The sequence below is a fragment of the Paroedura picta genome, chromosome 7 (assembly GCF_049243985.1).
Source record: "Paroedura picta isolate Pp20150507F chromosome 7, Ppicta_v3.0, whole genome shotgun sequence".
Taxonomy (NCBI): Eukaryota; Metazoa; Chordata; class Lepidosauria; order Squamata; family Gekkonidae; genus Paroedura; species Paroedura picta.
The window spans coordinates 78,307,709-78,323,001 of NC_135375.1; the positions used below are offsets into that span (position 1 = coordinate 78,307,709).

Genomic DNA, 15,293 nt, shown 5'->3' on the forward strand with positions numbered 1-15,293 from the left:
AGATCCAGACTAAATTTGGCAATTTCTGCCAATTCCCATTTCATACTGCAAATTTCCCCTCTCCCTTTATGTTGTTTCTCAGGGTCCCCTATCCCCAAGGAACATCATTTTGTAGAGATCAGTGAACTGCAATGGGGGGGGGACAGGAAACTCTGTTGTGCTAAAGGAAAATTTAGCCTGCATCCAACCCAATGGGAGATACAATCAATGACCTTGCTGTTCCTATTTTCATATTCGTTTGTCATTCAAATAGAAATTTCATATGTTTAACATAGGTGCTATGTACATGATGCTTGCATAAAAAGCAATGTGGATTTGTAAATGAAAAAGATAAGTCAGGAGAACAGACATTTGTGGTTTCACCCGCACACATCTTTATACCGCTCTGCGAGACCGCTATAAATAAAACAGTAAGGGGTGTGGGGAAGGGCTTGGTCCAATGGGATGGGGGGGGCAACAATTGGCCCCTTGCCCCTGGACTGACAGAGTCCTTCCTTCCTTCCTTCCTTCCTTCCTTCCTTCCTTCCTTCCTTCCTTCCTTCCTTCCTTCCTCAATTTTCTCTCTCCTATCTGCCTATCTCTCTCTCTGCCTCTTTCTCTTCCTCTCACTTGCTCCTTCTGTCTTCCTCCCTTTCTTTCTTTATCCCTTTCTTCCTTCTACCCATCCATCCACCCACTCCGCTAGCACCCGCTGTATTTTTTTTTACAGTAGGCTTAATATCTAGTATTTTATAACAGCCAAGGTTTCTTTCTTTAATTTGTCTAAATTAAAACATCAAAAATGAGGAAATCAGCATACCTCCTACTCAGAATTCACAGAATTCATAGTAAATTATTACAAATGTTTTGGTAACACATTGGGAAAAACACAAAGAAAAAGAGAAACTCTCCCAATAAAATAAAGAAAGCTACCTTCCGCTTAATTCATAAAAAATTCAAACTGTTCAATACCATCATGGTTTTTCTCCAGGTTTTTCATATAAATTTAAAAATTACAAAGAGAAAAAATACAAAGAGAAAAATACTTTCCCTCCAAAACAGTGAGGGGCAATCTAGAAATGCAATCAATCAATCAATCAAATCTGGCAAGGGAATACCACAATTGTAGGCAAGAAGAATTTAAAATGTTAGGGTAGGCTCAAAATTTAGGTTAAAAATGATAGGATTTTATCTCTACAACCATAGCAAAAACAGCCATTTCTACTGGAAGACCAGGGGATGGGAGGGGCAGTGGTCAGCATGGGCATGATAGCACATCCAGGAAAAATTTCCTCGCAGGGTGCCAAGTGGAGGATGACAGTAGAGATCTTTCACTCCCCAATGGACACGTGGCAACCCTAATTTCTACCCTTGACTCATTTACCACAGGGTAAGCCGTGTCCTCCCTAGCCTGTATGAAATCTAGTCAAGAATGCAGGAATATGGAAACACAGTGATTAGAGATATACACCAATAGGAGTCCATAATAAAGTCAACTTTTATTCTTTTCCCCTCTAAGTAGAATTTCCCATTCTAAAATTCTCTATTGGGAATAGTAAATAAACCAGGCATTTTCAATCATCTTCAGGTCAGATGTTTGCCCACAAGCTGTGAGCCTCGAAGGGATTTCTTGTTGTTGTTTGGGTCTTATTAAAATAAAATGTGAATGAAATAGGTTTGGCTGGCCTTTTTGTGGCTCAGGAAGAGCCAAAAACAATTTTGTACTGGACAGCTCTAAGAACTGTTTTTGTTTTGTTTTTTAACAGTCCCTGTGTGAAGAGAAGGAGATAATCTAGTCTTCTTCTAAAATGAGAAATGCAAGAATATTTGAGTGAAATCACCAGTGCTACAGGCCATAGTAATTTGCATTTTACTGTCACTCTCTTGTGTTAGTATAAATATGATACAAGCCCCAGTTCTTGCTGACACATTAAAGAGGAACTACTATAAATTTTGCTTAGATTTCAGATAATATATCACACTGCAATTGATGGCAATACTTCTAACAAACCTTCTGACAAATTTTTGTTTTAAAGTTTCTTTCATTTTTATTATGATGACACAGACTGATACATGTATGTAATACAGGGAACCCTGACCTATGGACACCTGTAGAAAAAGAAGAGTTGGTTTTTATACCCTGCTTATCACTGCCTGAAGGAGCCTCAAAGCAGCTTATATTCGCCTTCTCTTCCTCTCACCACAACAGACAGCCTGTGGGGTAGGTGGGGCTGAGAGAGCTCTGACAGGACTGCTTTGTGAGAACAGCTCTATCAGTACTGTGACTAACCCAAGGTCATCCAGGTGGCTGCATGTGAAGGAACGGGGAATCAAACCCAGCTTCCCAGATTAGAAGCTGCCGCTCTTCGCCATTACACAAAAAATTCTGACACAAAACAAAACAATTCTGACATAAAACTAAAATGGTGCTGTGGGAGGTGGAGCCAACCATAAAATAGTTGCTGCAGGAGATAAAGCCAACCTCCCAAGGGAAGTCCAAGGGCAGGATAGAAGAAGGATAGTTTCAAAAATATACTGGGAAAGAGAAGTCAGAAAGAAAATAAAACCAACATTGTGGTGCCAACTACCATTAAACAATATTATTTTAATCTGCAGAGTTCTCCAATGACTAATCAGAGGTCATGCTAGAAAAGTGCCCCAGCTGGCCCCACCTACATTCTGAAAACACTTGGCAGGAACAAGCAGTGTGAATCTACCTGAAATACATGTGTCAGTGGGCGCTATGGACACCACATTGGGGACCTCTGATCGCCAGCTGGATTGGCCATGCTTGTTCTGTCAGCCACTTTTGATATGGTTGACCATGAACTGCTGGCCCACTGCCTTGCTGGGATGGGGATATGGGGCACAGCTGGTTATGCTCCTTTCTCCATAACCGGACCCAGAGGGCTGCTGTGCGGTAGAAGTTGACATGCTCCAATCGACTCCCTTGAAGGGTCTCTCAGGTTGCAGTTTTCTCCCCATGCTTTTCAACATCTATATGCGCTCCCTGGCCCAGCTGGAGCAGTTTTGGACTCAGCTGTCATTAGTACTCTGATGACCCTCAGTTCTATCTCCTCATGGATGGCTGCCCATACTGCCCCCCCCCCGGAACCATTTGCCAGATGTCTGGAAGTAGTGGCTGAATGGCTTGAGCAGAGTCATCTAAAACTCAACCCCTCCAAGATGGAGGTCCTGTGGTTGGGAAGTAGGGGGGGGGCAGTTCAGGAAGCACTTTTACACACTCTGACAAGGATGCAACTTATGACCGTGCCCCACGCCAGATATTTGGGAGTGAGCATTGATGCCTCCATAACCATGGAGGCACAGGTCAAGAGGATAGCTTGCCAGGCATTTTTCCATCTTGGTCAGGCACAGCTACTAGCGCTTTATCTGTCCTCTGAACAGCTGGCCACAGTGATCCATGTGATGGTCAGCTCCAGAATAGATGTCTGTAACTGTTCTTGTCTGGGCCTGCTCTTGTTCTTGATCTGGAAATAGCAGTTGGTAAAAAATGCAGCTGCTAGGGTCCTCACAGGAACATGTTGGAGGGCCCATATCCAGCCTGTGCTGAGGCAGCTGCATTGGTTAACGGTTGGCACCTGGATCCAGTTCAAGGTTTTGGTCTTGACCTTTAAGGCCCTTTGTGGTCTGGGAACCATATATGTGAGGGACTGCCTGTAGTCCTATGCCCCCCGTAAAACCTTACGCTCTGTGAGCAGGGCCAGGTCTTTTTCGGTCCTGGCCCCTACCTGGTGGAATGATCTCCCAGTAGAACTGCAGGCCCTGTGGGAGCTTCCGGTGTTCCGCAGGGCCTGCAAAATGGAGCTCCTCTGCCAGGTTTATGGTTGAGATCAGGGCAGTAAGGAAGATCCGATTGGGGCTTCCCCAGCACTAGGCAACGTTAAGACCATTTGTCATCTCTGGCACCCTCTTCCCACTCTCTTTATTAGATGTTTATTGGGGGGATGGGAGATTGAGTTCTACTGCCATGTTTGTTCTGGTCTGTTGTATTATTTGTTGTTTCTTTGGATTGTTTTAATGGGGTTTTATTGGAGTTTTTAGCATGGACAATTTGTAACCCGCCACAAGCCGGTTTCAGGAGTGGCGGGAAGTAAATTTAAATAATTATATATTCATGGTCTATGGAACAGGAGAATTGATTCAAATTTTATGTAGCTTACTTTGAAACTTTCGAAGTGTGATCTTGACTGTGGTGCAGGCTCCCATATGTACTAAATCTCTTGTCTTGTGGATTGGTTTAAGACACAATGTATATCATGTCTCACCACTTCCTTCCTGTCTCAATAATCTATGGCAGGGGTAGTCAAACAATTCCCATGAGCCCCTGCCAGCAAACGCCTGGCCCATGAACCCCTGCCATGGACATCTGGAGGGCCACAGTTTGACTACCCTTGGTCTATGGGAACCAAAGAAGGAAAGCATTTAAAGATTAAATCCTGCAAGTTAGGGATGATTTTCTGAAATCCTTGAAGTTTTCTTTGTGATACTGAACACAGTAAAATACTAAAAGAAGGAAACCTATTCTGCCAGAGTGTAAAGTCCAATTTACAACCAGAAGTTCACATAAGACATAGCATGCAGAGGTTGCTGGAAGAATGAAAGTCCCAGTGTAGGTTGAACTAGTTACCAAGATTCAAGACCAGATTTCATGTGGATTTTACTAGGAGATGTCTACAAAGCTCTCTGAATCTCCCTGAAATACATAGGGGCTTTTCGCACGCCTTCAAAATCGCACAATGGTTGCCAATTGAAAACGCTATTGATTTGCCGTTATGCACAACGTCGTTGACAATCTGCCACACACCTGAAACCGATCCGCAAAAAGCGCTTCCTTGTAGCGCTTTCAGGGAAATCCCCAAAAGTGGATTCACCCTCCGGAAAGCGATACACTCCTGCAACCAATCTGCAACACTAGCGAAAAAGACCTGTGCATTAACATTGTTGTGGTTTCTACAAAGTCCCTCCCCCTGGCTCTCTCCTCTGATCTTCCGGCGAAGCGATCGCCATTTTTTTTTTCTCCGAGTGAGCGGGGATAAACGCACCAGCGAGCCTCTTTCTGTTTAGAGGCTTCCCCAGCTTCAGTCCCTCCCCAAAGTCACTAAGCACAAACAACACTTTGGACACAAACAACAGAGAAGCCCGTTTGCTGATGTATTTTCCCTTTATTTTTTACACGAAAATCGGGCCCGTGAGAGGGGGGGGGATTTTTTTTTTTCACTCGGAGGGAGCGTGGCAACGATCAAACGACAGCTCAAACACACCGGGCAGCTGGATGGATCTCTCCGTTGCAACGAATCAACACAGATTCGTTGCAATGGGTGTTTTTTTTTTTTAACTTTCTTAAAGGGAAAGGGGCTGTTTGGGAGCATGCTAATGGCTGCCCATTGGCTGCTTGACGGCCAGGGGCGGGACGAGCTTGGCAAGAGCGCTTCCTTTCTAGCGATTTTTGCCGAGACCGGAAGCCTGTGGGAAACGCTACAAAACGCAACTGGATTCCACTACAAAGGCAGGTATGCATAACGACGAATTCCACTATTTTAAATGGCGATTTTTCATTCAGCAACCAATTTGCTACAAAGATCCCGGTGCGGAAAGCCCCATAGTGTACCTCATGGACTATATTGTGGAGCTAGGGGTAAATTGAACAGAGATGATATAAAAGTTTGCAGATTCATAAAGGTGAGATCAGGTTGATTACTAGGATTTGAAACAAGGTACATATAAAGTGCACAGAAAGCCTGCTGGTCTGTCCAGAATCAAACTGCTTTGTGTCTTGAATCTACAAGTTTTTCCTCCACAATGAAGTAAAAAGGGGAAGGGGACATGAGTATCAAGAGGACCAAAGACTCCTTCCCAAGTCATTCATATTTCAAAATTCTGAATTTATGAGGGTACAACATATGCTTATTAGAATTTGAGCCTCAGAATGGAACAAAACAAATCAGAAATTAGAATTATGCATTCTTGGACATACTTTACACAATTAACTTTGTGTATAGGAATGTTTGCATAGTCCAACCTGTCTCTCATTGGCTTCAAATACATCAGATAGAATGCAGATATTAAGCAAAAGTTATCAATTCTAATTTCCACACAAATAAAAATATTAGAACTAGCCTCATGTGGCGCAAAGTGGTAAGCGGCAGAAATGCTGTCTGAAGCTGTCTGTCCATGAGGCTGGGAGTTTGATCCCAGCAGCTGGCTCAAGGTTGACTCAGCCTTCCATCCTTCCGAGGTCAGTAAAATGATTACCCAGCTTGCTGCTGGGGGGGGGGGGGTAAAACGGTAATGACTGGGGAAGGCACTGGCAAACCACCCTGTATTAAATCTGCCATGAAAACGCTGGAGGGCATCACCCCAAGGGTCAGACATGAATCGGTGCTTGCACAGGGGATACCTTTACCTTTACCTTACATTTTATTAATCAATAAAACAAATTTTACAGTTGCTTCTTTATTTACCTTTTAGGCCTCTCTTCCCCTTGTCATATTCCATTCTTCTGTAACAATTGGCCATTGAATGTGTCATTTAAGTATAAATTAACATCTGAAATAAGAAAATGAAATTCGACTGTGGATTTGCAAACACAGTGAATGTGCAGCCACAGTTTCCCGTACATTGCATATGCAGTGTCCTACTTTTGAAGTTTGCTGGGGTCAAGTTGATAATAGAATCCATCATGTATTAGATCAGTTCAAAAGGCAAACATCTCTGATTATTTCTCCAGCCAGATCTGCAGTTAATTTCTTCCATTTGCATGGTTAATTAATTCAGACACCATAAAAGATCAAGTGCACCATTAAGGTTGTTTCTCAATGAAGTCTTCACAGTTAAGCTTGACATTCAAGAAGCAACCATTTTGAAATGGCCTGACCATGTCTATGATATAAATCTATTAACTACGTCCTAATAAGTAATCATAGTAGAGAGAGTGATATGAAGAGGCAAAAGAGCTCTAAGAGAGACCTCAGCACCCTTACAAATCTATAATTCCTGAAATGCTTTGGAAGAATTTTAAACAAGATAAGTTTGGTGTAGTGGTTAAGAGTGTGGACTTCTAATCTGCCGAACCAGGTTCAATTCTGCATTCCCCCACATGCAGCCAGCTGGATGACCTTGGGCACTGATAAAGCTGTTCTGACCGAGCAGTAATATCAGGGCTCTCTCAGCCTCACCTCTCTCACAGGGTGTCTGTTGTGGGGAGAGGAAAGGGAACACAACTGTAAGCCACTTTGAGACTCCTTTGAATAGAGAAAAGCGGCATATAAGAACCAACTCTTCTTCTTCTTCCACCATCATAGATCTATTTCGAGGTATTCTTAAGGGCCATGGAGGCCTCCTTAAATGTATCTTTGCTAGCACACTGAAAATGTTTTAGAATTTTTTTTTATTTAACTTCATGTAAAACAGATAAATTGAAGCTTGGGGTACAAAGGAACAGTGGGCACCAAGGCATGTGGTCCATCTGGCCAAAGCTCTTGCAGGTAATGTCAGTGCCATGGAACCTCACATTTGTCAGCAGGGCAGGCAGGAAATGGAGGCAGCGATATGCAAGGCAGGCAGGTGGGCTCCTCTGCCACAGACGTCACCAGCTGGTTGGGGCAGCTGCTGCTGCTGCGGATGGCCAGGCTGGTGGGAAAGCAGTTACATATGGCAGGAGTGGCCCAAACTGGCCCAGAATGCCATAGAAAGTGAAGACAGCAAGGCTCCTTCTGCAGCTGTATCAGGAAGCAACTGGAGAGCCCTATGCAGGTGGATGGGGTGGGGTGAGGCTTACTGGAGGGCTGCATGATGCTCCTAATAAAGAGGCACCCAGGGCATGAGCCCTAGTCATGGCATTCTAGATACGCCACTGCAGGTTATACTCAGAAGCAATGATGGTATCTCTAGGAAGCACTGTAGAGTTTTTGGCAACTCCTGAATCCACCACGTCACTTCACAGTATTTGTTAGGAGTGATATCATCTCACAGGCAAGTCCAGTAAGTTTTTTAACATTTTATTTTTATTTTTAATATCCCCTTCCTCTGTGAGATGCTTCCACTGAAAAAACCCATTCTCTGGCTACCACCCATCACACCTCTATAAGTGGGGTCGCAGAGAACAAACAGGGCTTGGGAACAGTATCTTAACTGGCAGTCTCAACAGTTTTGTAGGAGACAATACTTCCAATGCCCCAGTCTTTAAATATGCCTGGAAACAAATGGGCTCTTCCAGCACCATGGTTGATGTGAACCACATATTCAGCTCTCCACCACAGCCTGAATACTACATTTTGGACCAATTAAACTTTCTGGGCAGGTTTTAACAGTAAAGCCCATTACAGTAATCTTAATGTAATCTGCCCATGGATCACAATGTGCAGATCACATGGAAAAACAGAATATATGGAAAATCTGACATCAAAACTGGCAGTGTACAGCAGAGGCTGATATGACACAGGAACTTCCCATGCAAACTGCCTGTTCCGTATGAGTGCATCATTTAAATATTGCTGGATCTGGCACTAGCCTTACAGTCCAACATAAGCTTTATGTTATAGCTAATTTCCCTGCATGTCTTGATAAATGATAATGTTGATGGGGGCATGCACCACACTAAGGTATCCCTGAAACAGTAACATTTTAGCAGCTCACAACTCTTTGTGAAATGACAGGTTTGCAACAGAAATATGTTCACCGGGTAGCCAGCACCAATCTAAACCCTCTGCAGTGACCTTTATGGTACTGTAGTGGTTATAGTGTCAGACTAAGGGTATTTTCACACTGCTACCTCGTCTCCCAATTTTACTCTGTTGCTTCCTTGGCTTTTTCTGAAGATTCCGAACAGCCCTTAGAAGGAATGCACTGAAAAAGTCCCAGGTTGACCTGCGCAGGCAAAGCAGTCCCTTCATACAACTAATTGATTAGGAGACAAGATCTGCAACAATAGCTCAAGTTTGCAGAGCCAATGCACTGTAAGAGAAAAGTCTGGGCAGTCAGCCAACAAATATATTGAATAACATAGAAACATTACATCAAAGGCGGTTTGGGAAACCACGGGGGGGGGGAGGCACACAAAAGAATGAAATGGATTAGGCAACTTGTGCGAGGGAAAGTACCCAAACACCCCACCTGTGCACTTTGGTAGTGAAACTGGGGGAAAGCCTTCTTGAGAGCACCCTTGGACAAAGGAGAGATCTAGGTCCAAGCCCCCACAGAGCCATGAAACCCCTTGAAGACTTTGAGCCAGTCACTCAGCCTAACCTATTCCACAATATTACTGTGAATAAAATGAAGAGAAGAATCCTGAGATAAAAGGTGGGATTTAAAAATGTGATAGTTTTCCATCCACAAAATACCCATGTTTTAAGTGTTCTGATTTCTACTTGGTACACAGTGCAGAACTAGGAAGTCAAAGCACACTAATCTGTGAAGTACATATCTGTGTATTGTAATTTGTAGACCATGTTTCTGTCCTGTATGGAATCTTTCTGCACATTCAACCTTATCTATTTAAAAAAGCTTATTGATTGCTTCCCACGAGAACAGCAATTAATGCTACACTCATGATATTAAAACATTCTCATCCAAAAAAGAAAACAACCTTTCAACATCTTCTGAATTAACTTTCCCCCCGTTCCTTTGTTAATACATGTTTCGAGGCAGAAATTGCTACACCCCCCTCTCTCTTTTGGCAAGGCTATTCGGATGACGTAAATTAACTTCCCATGAATTACACCAATTTAGAATTAATAACAAACATCCTACCGCCAACAAAGTCTCCTCCTTTTACTCTCATTTGCTTACCAGGTTCCATCAGGCAAAACAGAGAAGCACGGCTCACTTGGTGGTGCTTGTAAATAAAACAAATTTCTGCTGCACTGCTTGTCTCATCAGCCTGCCCACAGGGAAAACAAAAGAAAGTTAAATGCCTGCCAAGAGAACCAAAAAGGATACTAGTAAGACTGCAAGGCGGGGAACTGTTGTAAAGCAAGAGCCTTGTTGTAACTTGGTATGTTATAGACAAATGAGAACTTTGAGTTAGTGGCCATGGAAGCAAGCATAAGAGAATACGAGGTCAATGTTAACACTGGTTGCCTACATGGGGAAATTAAACTTGAACACATGATGAAGCAACAGCAGGCTTTTCGATCCCATGGAGGATATAGTTTATGCTTGTTTGGATGATTTTGAGCTGCTAGGTAGACACAAAGGTTTTGCTTGCACCAATGGGGCAGAGCAAACCAAGAAGGCAACCAACAGACTGGAGAAAGGGCAAAGACTATTACATTTCTGCAAAAGGAGATGGAAATAGAAGCTGGAGCTAAAGCTGAAGTATGTGCCCACTCACATTGCAGAGGACAGAGGCAAAGTTTTTTCTTGTTCATGCCAGCACGCAGGCAGGACTGTAGGGGCAGGAGAAGATGCAGGAAGAGGTCCTGACTTTGCCCTTCCCATCTGCCCTGTACAATGGAGAGGGATCAAGGCAGAGGACTCAGACTCTCTAACCACAGTAAAGCCTAAACACATACACAGTTGGGAGAGGCAAGAGAGATTTGTGCTAATGAAGGATCTGTGTGTGTGTGAGATTTTTCAGGCAGGCAGCTGTGTTGGTCTGAATCAGCAGAGTGACATTTGACTCCAGTAGCACTAATCTGATGAAGTGTGCTTGCCCACAAAAGCTTATACCTTGAATAGAACTTTGTCTGAAAGTTGCCCCTGGACTCAAACTTTGTTCTGCTGAGATTTTTCAGTTTTCGTTATTGTATTTAAAAGCACCAGGGGGGAACCCAACATGCACGAGAGGGATCATGTGTAAAGCTGGGGAAACTGTTTTAAGCAAGATATGAGCAAGAGGGACTAATTTTACACACTCTTCTGTGCCCTACCCTACTGTTTGAAGAATATTTTCACCCAGAGAGTCAGGCAAAATGTGGGAAAGTGTTGGGAGCACAGGGAGGTACCAAGTGGGAAATTCAGGGTTTAGTGATCCCAAATACTTTTACTCAGAGTCAATTAGAAACCTCTTAATCAATTCCTTTTCAAATGATTCATGCCCTCCCTTGATTTCACACTTAGATTTCCCTCAACTGATTTCCCCTTGAAGCATGAAATGAATATCCTGTTTTCCTTACTCATATCCAAAAAACAGGCAGATAACAATGCAGTCTCTCACTGCATTAATGAGGCCTCTAGGATGAATACAAGAGGCAGGTGGTGGCCTCCCAGAGCTGGAGCAGAATGTTCATCTAATTAGAGACAGAGAAGCTGGCCAATCAGCAGTCAGCCATCCAACACTGAGTGCCGCTAATGGTCAGTCCCGTTCCTTCCCTCAGGCCTTCTACACAATTTGGTGTCTCGGAAACACAGTCTCCTGCGTCATGCCCCAAAACAGTTTTCAGAGGCAGGAAAGAAGTGGACCTGTATATGTGGAGCTTACAGCGTTCTGCAGGGCCTGTAAAACAGACCTCTTCCGCCAGGTTGCTGAATGAGGCTGGGCTGCAAGGAAAATCTGCCCCCCCCCATAGCAGCATTGCAGCAGTAGCAAAATGTAATCAGCACCCGCTGTTTTTGATAGAGTTTTTGCCGCATCTGTTTTATTTTTATTTTTTTGTGTATTACTGTGCATTCGGGTTTTATGGATTTTACTGTATGGTTTTATTGGGGGGGGGGTTATGCTGTAATTCTCCTCGAGCCTGTGGGGAGAGGTGAGTAAAAAGTCTAATAAATGACAATAACAATAATAAAAACAACAACAATAATAATGCATTTGTGGCCCTGAGTGGACACCCTGGCACTGAAGTCTTGCAGCTGCCATCTTGTCTTGAGGGGAAATAAAACTCATTTCATGTGGCTTCATCTTTCATTTGCTTTTCTTTTGGCTTGGTTTTGTGGCTAGAATAGGAGAGTAGCATACTTGAAGTGTAAAAAGAGGCTGTAACCTCTGGATATACCAGTTTTTTGGAATGTACAGCCCAAAGTTCTAAGTGCTGGAGTCCTGCTGCACCTCTAAAGGAGAGCATGCATTATGAATGCACATTGCCTTAAAGCTCTTATTTATGTTCAAGTAAAGAGTTATAGAACCCTTTCTGATTTCAGCTGCCACTTTCATTAATGCAATAATCTAGAACACCATTATTTATTTCCTTTTGGCTTCTACCCAGCTGACACTCTGACTCCAGTGCTATATATCCTGCTTAACAGAAAATTCTAGCGTTAGAATTTATACATCCTGTTTGCATTTTTTCACTCTGTCCATAGCTCTTCTGTTTGCTTATAGAATATACCTTCCCTTTCTATGAAATGTGACCAACAAACACCAGGTGTTGATGAAATTCCATGCTCTGTGGGGGAGAAAAGACCACTCTTAATAATATAAAAGTAACAAAGCAGTTCTGCAGGATATATGACGTGCAATGCTAGCAAAGCCCATTGTACAAAATGTACAGAATTAAAGCCACATTTTCTTGTGGAAATGAGCCAGGAAGAAATGTACAGTACTGTAAAACCTTTAATATTGCCTTGCATTATCTCAATAAATATGAAGTCAGGCCATGTTAGAAAAGCATAGTTCTTCTCTTTCCTATGAATAACTCACAGCTGAGGATTTATTTTGGTAAAAAGGGGAGTGAAGAATTCAGACTCAATATGATGAACCTACAATGGCTCTTCTTATATTTTAATTTTTAAAAAGAACAAGATGGGTCTCTTTCAAGCAGCAATTTTAAAATGTAAACAGGAAGTCTTAAATCCATATCTAGCTGTACCTGACAGCTTACATGCCCATTTGGATTGAAACTCCAGTTTAATTTAGCTAGATTTAGACCACAGCTGCCTATATGCTCTAGAAGGGTGAGGGGCCTACTAGGATGGCCAACCTCCAGTCTTTATGGTTTCCAAATGGTTTGGGTTCCCCCCACAACTGACATGGCTGTCTGTCCTGTTGAAGCCTGATTTGATGTTTAAGAGATGTCACTTCACCATTTCCCTTTGATTTGTTCAATGTTCCTTCTTCAGACTAAAGTGGCTAAAGAAGAGTTAATACTCACACTCTAGGACTCTTAGGCAATCGTTTTCAAACTAGCAGAAAAGCACATTGTAGAAAAAATACAACAGGCATTAGCCTTCCCCCCACCCTGACGCAGACATGCTGGGGTGGGGACGAGAGCTGGCAGGGGCTCCCTCCCTTCCCACCAGGCCTGTAGTCCCAGGCTTCCTCCCCCCTCCCTTCCAGCTCCTGTTCGCTGGCTGGCTTACCTTTCACTGTCAGTCCAGTAGAGCCGAATGGTAATTCTTCCACATGGAAGAAGTTGGAGGGGAATGTGGACAGGGGCGGGAGAGCCTACCTGATTGGCCGTTCATTGGACAGATGGCCAGTCAGGTAGGCGATGAGTCCCAACTCCTTCCACTACCCCAGTTGGGCTTTATTTATGTTACAGATGGTGAGCTGGAATGGTGAAAAGAAAAGAATAAGAAAGAGTTTAGTAGTTTAACTGCTGGCCAACTGACAGAAAATAATGAAAACTTGAAACGTCTATTGCTGAAGGTTAAAGCAGAAAGTGTCAAAGCCGAATTACAGCTGAATATTAAGAAGACAAAAGTAATGACTACTGTAGAATTATACAACTTTAAAATGGACAATGAAGAAACTGAAATTATCCAAGATTTTCTGTTCCTTGGCTCCAACATCAACCAAAAGGATACTGCAACCAAGAAATCAGAAGCACATCGAGACTGCTGTTTCCCCCCTGTGCCCAGGTTCCTATTCCCTGAAGTTCACTGCTGATGTTGTGAACCAATTATGAACCCTGACTCTGCGGAGGCACACAGCAATGTCGGCCTATGTGGTCCTGCATCTACTTGGCATTACAGATCCCCAGCACTGTCACCTGAGGAGGAGGCGATGCTGAAAGCAAAGTTTACAACTTCAGATGGCAGAGGCCTTGCCCTGGCAGAAAGGGAGGTGGGGGAAGTGGCAGCTGGGCCAGGTGTTGAAGCTGCTGGTGGCCCAGTAGGAGGATCATCAGGTCTCTAGGCATGGTACCCTCATCCAGCATAGCCCAGCTCACACCCACCCTTTCCTCCATGTGGGTAGCAATTGAGTGGGTATGGCTGGAAAGCCATTTAAAGTGGCAGGTCTTGTTTTCCAGGGGACAGCAATGGATGTGTTTGCAGTAACTGTAACAGCAACTGCCAGGCGTCTGTAGGGGTTTCTTGACATAGTGAGGGATGTAGGTGAGAGAAAGGGGCATATCAAGAGAATACCAGGGGACCTGTCTGAATCTTTCTGAGCCTTCCCAGCACTCCCATCCTGCTGTGCCTGCAGTGGGGGTGGCTTGTGGGTGTGCACAGGGATGCCCTCAATGGCATGGACCTCACACCCACATTCTTGTGTCACCCTCTGTGCATTCTACGTAATGAGCACCACTGTGGGGTCCCCATGAGACTGATGAGGGCTGTTCCCCTCCCCACTGTCAGGGGCTTGTATCAGGAGCTGTTACATTGCTTCTGTGACCCCCCCTTGGCCTCCTTATTGATGACTCCCATTGGTCCTGCCTGCCATGTCTATCACACCGCCCCCACCTTGCAATAATGCCAGAACAGCTTACTGTGCTGCGATTGTCACAAGTGCCACTGCAGAAGTGCCCAGCAACCCTATTGAGGGACCTTTCCCCCATCTCACCACCATGTAACTATCCCCTTAGCGAAGCAATTAACAGTACTGTAGCTGTGCTTGCCACTGCAGTGCAAGTGTAACCCAGGATTGCTCTGCCCATGTACTGGATCTGACCCAACAAGCCTGATTTCATGAAAGTAGAAGAACAGGTTTTTATAAGCCACTTTACCTCAAGGAATCTCAAAATAGCTTACAATCACAATCCCTTCCTCTCCCCACAACAGACACCCTGTGAGGCTGAGATAGTTTTGAGAGGACTGTGACTAGCTTAGAGTCTGCTGCTCTTAACCACTACACCACATTTTTCTTGCATTTCCTATTGCATAAGAGCAGGTGCAATCAGAATTTCTGTCTTGGTTCCAATCCCTCCACAGCTAGCTTTAAAAAAACTTCTTTTTTGTCTATCTATACCTATGTTTACCCAGTTTTCAATAGGTATCTATTGAATACAATAACCTAACATTTACAGGGTTTACTCACACCCTGGCTAATAATGTATGCATATAAAGGTAAAGGTACCCCTGTGCAAGCACTGGGTCATGTCTGACCCTTGGGGTGACGCCCTCTAGCATTTTCATGGCAGACTCAATACAGGGTGGTTTGCCAGTTCTCCCCATTACCGTTTACCCCCCAG

The 15,293-nt window shown here is 43.8% G+C and overlaps 2 long non-coding RNA genes across 5 annotated transcripts in view; one reads left to right on the forward strand and one right to left on the reverse strand.

Annotated features, from left to right (window-relative positions):
* Nucleotides 1-10,437, reverse strand: part of LOC143841161 (uncharacterized) — a 50,998-nt gene extending 40,561 nt beyond the window's left edge. For all 3 annotated transcript variants that reach the window (XR_013232594.1, XR_013232593.1, XR_013232592.1), the window contains exons 1-3: nt 10,334-10,437; nt 9,790-9,880; nt 6,465-6,549 (exon numbers count right to left, since the gene is read on the reverse strand). This is a non-coding gene — a long non-coding RNA (uncharacterized LOC143841161). The remainder of the gene's footprint in view (nt 1-6,464; nt 6,550-9,789; nt 9,881-10,333) is intronic.
* Nucleotides 1-13,733, forward strand: part of LOC143841162 (uncharacterized) — a 49,700-nt gene extending 35,967 nt beyond the window's left edge. For both annotated transcript variants that reach the window (XR_013232595.1, XR_013232596.1), the window contains one exon: nt 13,529-13,733. This is a non-coding gene — a long non-coding RNA (uncharacterized LOC143841162). The remainder of the gene's footprint in view (nt 1-13,528) is intronic.
* The last annotated feature ends 1,560 nt before the right edge of the window (nt 13,734-15,293 follow it).